Genomic DNA, 4,203 nt, shown 5'->3' with positions numbered 1-4,203 from the left:
CATCCACCTTTGTTGAATACTATCTTCTAAGAAAAGTATTTTTTTATCTTCATCCTTAATACACTTCACTTGAACTAAATCCTTAATACTCCTATCTCTTTCTTTAACTAACTTATACATATATCTTTCTCCCTCTTTAGTATCTAATATATTATATAAATCACTAAAAGCTGATGTCTTTGTATCGCAAATTGCTTTCTTAGCATCCTTATGAGCCACTTTATATATTTCCCAATTATCAGAATTTTTAAAAATTAAACCAATTTTTATAACAAAACTTTTTATTTTTAATCTTTTCTTACACATTTGGATTCCATCACCAACTATTTTTACTATTAGGATATTTTCCCTTTGAAACTCCAAGGACATCTTTTGCAATATTCTTAATATCACCAGGCACTTTTTCACACATAACATTAGCATTCTCTTGCACGGACAAAATCTTAAGATCTAAAATCTTATTCTCAAAAATATTTTTGTGAATATTCTTTAAATGCCCCTCATCTAATCCTAGAAAATCGTTTTACATTATTTTTTATTTTATGTACCTTTATCTTAAAGTCCAAAACTAATAATCGATGTGTGAAAATGCTTAGGAGATGGCTAAGAAAATTGTAATTTTTCTATAAAAGATGTTTAATGCAATGACAAGCTTAAGAAATGCAGTGAATGAAAAATTTTCTTTATATATTTAAGAACTTTTTCAATAACTATTTCAATAAATAAAGACAAAATATGTATGTATTAATGAACAAAAATAAATATTAAAACATGATAAATCAGATTCTTATCATTTAAAGTCATGATTTTATAAATAGGATATCTCAAGTGTAAGCAGGTATGAAAGATTTCATCTACTCAGAGCTCATACAAATTTTCAAACATTAAGGTTTGAGAGCTCATACAAATTTTCAAACATTAAGGTTTGAGAGCTCATACAAATTTTCAAACATTAAGGTTTGAGAGCTCATACAAATTTTCAAACATTAAGGTTTGAGAGCTCATACAAATTTTCAAACATTAAGGTTTGAGAGCTCATACAAATTTTCAAACATTAAGTTTTGATGTTATCCATTAACAATCATTGGATGCCTGTTGATAGAGGAGATGGCTATCTTACTTGTTGACTTTTCTTGTCTCTTGGATTCCTTAGAAAAGTATTATTGGAGCCGTATACTGATATCAGTATGTTGATGGAGGTTGAAAGGATCTCCGAGAGGGTGATGATGCTTGCTTGTGATGTATGTTATGTGTGAAATCGGATTGTTCTGTTACCTCATACCTCAAGTATCTCGTGCTCGCTAGGGGGTGCGGGGGGTTCACTCCCTACTTGGGTTCGGATGCTTTGCAGACAATTTTCTTTTACTGTATAACGCCCTGGTGTTGTGTACATGAGCTCCCCGGTGCTACATACCCAATGCTGAACGATAGAGAACAGAGTGTATAAAAGAGAATTGTATCTCTAAATAGGCAAAAGAGATAAGAGAACACTGTACGAGAAAAACGAATCCCTAAAATGACCCTTTGACACTGTTTGTAGGGATTTTAGCACCACAAGAAAGGCATAAAAAATATATCAGAGATATATGAGATCTATTAAAAAAAAAAAAGTTCACCTATATGTACATGTGTGACACAAAGCTAAACACATGTGAAAGGAAGTGATGTTAGGATGTCACATAATCACCTAATAATGCTACCTAAAAGATCCAATCAATTGCGACATGCAGGAGAAGATCATTGTATCATAAGAGGAAGTTGCCCGATTACTAGGAAAATGAGAATATAATGAAAAAACTATTCATTTAAGACTTCTCAAGACATTTTCTCCATCCTTTGGGTAACTATATTGAATAAAAAAAGTATTAGAGAGGCTATGTCTGCATAGACTTGGTTCGGATGAATTATTATTTTATGTTGTAAAGGTTGGAGCGTTCAACCTTTTTATATGAAGAGTAGAGGTGAAGGTCACTGGGAACTTATTGTCTCTAGCTTGTGGCCACAAGCAACTCATAAAAGGAGAAATTAGAATAGATCAATGGTGGATTGAAATGAACAATGTGCTGTCAGCTTTGCATATAAGAATGGTAATTACGTTCATGAATCTTTTTTTGGATCATTTAAATTTGAAATTGAATTGAAATAAAGCTAAAATCTAACTTTTGTGTGTTGATATGAAGTCCTCTCAATAGAATCTGACTAGATATCAACTTAAAAACACCTATGCATGCAAGTATATAGGGGTGTCAATTTCGGGTCACATGTCGGGTTCGGGTCGAAAACCTTAACCCGAACCTGACCTGATTTTGCAAACGGGTCGAAAACCTTAACCTGAACCCGACCTGGTTTGGGTTCGGGTCAACACAAACCCGAAATTTTTTGGTCGGGTTAGAGACGGGTTTTCGGGTCGTATCCAATATTGACACCCCTACAAGTATAAAATGCCAAATGTACTTGATGGGTCTTGGGTTGTACGCCCAAATATTCCAAAAGTCTAACTTCGGACAAGCCGACATAATTGGCAGAAATAATTTTGTACGGAGTCCGAACACAAAAAATCGTTCTAACTGTGAATGTACACATAATATATATATAAATTTAATACACACTATATATACAAATATGTACATAATATGCACACTCATATATCCAAATGATTTTTTCAATCCAGGCTCCGCACATAATAATAAACCAGCCAAAATAGAGGAGAACTTGCTACATCCACAATGAAGTCAAGAGGGCACAATAAACTAGCCAAAACGGCAAGGCCCACTTGCTCGAAGATTGACTAGCTCACCATGAGGCATACTCGCCAAAGGGTCCATTCGGCCAATCACAAGACCAACTTTCCCCATCTCAAAATGTTGATCATTTCTAATACTTAGGCTAAATTTTTTGTATTAAAACTCTATTTTAAAAAATAGTAAAAAAAAAATCATCTCAAACAAAACCTTAATAGATAACTTACACTACCATATACTCATAAATGCTCATACTTAAAACTTCCACATATATATCAAAGGTATTCTCATGCATTTCTCATTTATTTTTATGAGGTAAATAATGCAACTTTTCTTACAAATACATAATTAAAAGACAATTTTCGTACAGCACATCATTTGGGGGTACTTACAGCTGGTAGTAAAATCTTCAAATTCCTCTCCCTAAAAATCTCTCCTTTCTTCATTCTCGATTTTCTCAGTATTTTTTCTTCTGTGAAATCTTGCAAGTTCTATTAATAAAATTCTCATAACACCAAGCCTATTAAAAAGGGTCGTGTAAGGTAGAAATTATTCTGTGCAAAGGCTAGACTAATAACATTATCCGGTGACAAATTAGAATGTGCCACATCAACGATGCCGAAAAATAATATCTAGCACAAAGGTGAAGTTGCACATTCTTATTGATTTCTAAACAACATTCCACAACCACACAGAATAATTAATTCATGTAGGGACACATTTCACCTCCAAAATTTTAATATTTTAATAATTAATCATATATTACAATCATTTCAATCTAACAAATTTTTATTAAGTCCGATGTCTTGACATAGCTCCACGTTCGAACGCCACTAAATTAGTGCCACGTGCTATTACTCTTTACCGCGAGGCCCGATTACCCGACCCGAAATTATTATTTATTGACTGATTTGTACATACCATGATATTGCCAGGTATTGCTCGATATTACTCGGCAATAACGAAAAATATCATTCTGTCAAGACCAATGCCTAGCAATACCGAACAATACCCCAGTTTTGCTCGGTATTGCTTGATATTGCTTGGTATTGGTCTTGACAGAGCGGTATTTCTCGTTATTGCCAAGCAGTACCTAACAATACCTAGCAATACCTAACAATACCCGAATATAACAATACCGGGTTCCGATCCAGGTCAGGTCGTCGGGCCGCGCGGTAAAAAATAAGAGCACGTGACGACATGTTATTGACCTCCGGATGTAGAGCTACGTCCGATGTCCGGACCTAATAATTATTTCAATCTAACAGACTAGAAATCCATGCCAACTACGACCCAAATTTCGCCCAATATTTTCAATAAGCAAACAGCTTTTAAAGATCATGTGAAGTATGAGAAAAAAAAAAAAGCCAAAAACAAGATTGTTTATTGATTCTTAAAGAAGGGGGAACTTGCAGTGTTCTCTGCAAGCTTTTTCTCCAAGCTGTCCATCTTCAAGCACCCC

This window comes from Dendrobium catenatum, unplaced genomic scaffold (genome assembly GCF_001605985.2).
Source record: "Dendrobium catenatum unplaced genomic scaffold, ASM160598v2 fragScaff_scaffold_1639, whole genome shotgun sequence".
Classification (NCBI taxonomy): domain Eukaryota; kingdom Viridiplantae; phylum Streptophyta; class Magnoliopsida; order Asparagales; family Orchidaceae; genus Dendrobium; species Dendrobium catenatum.
Note: the sequence above shows the minus strand (reverse complement) of the source record.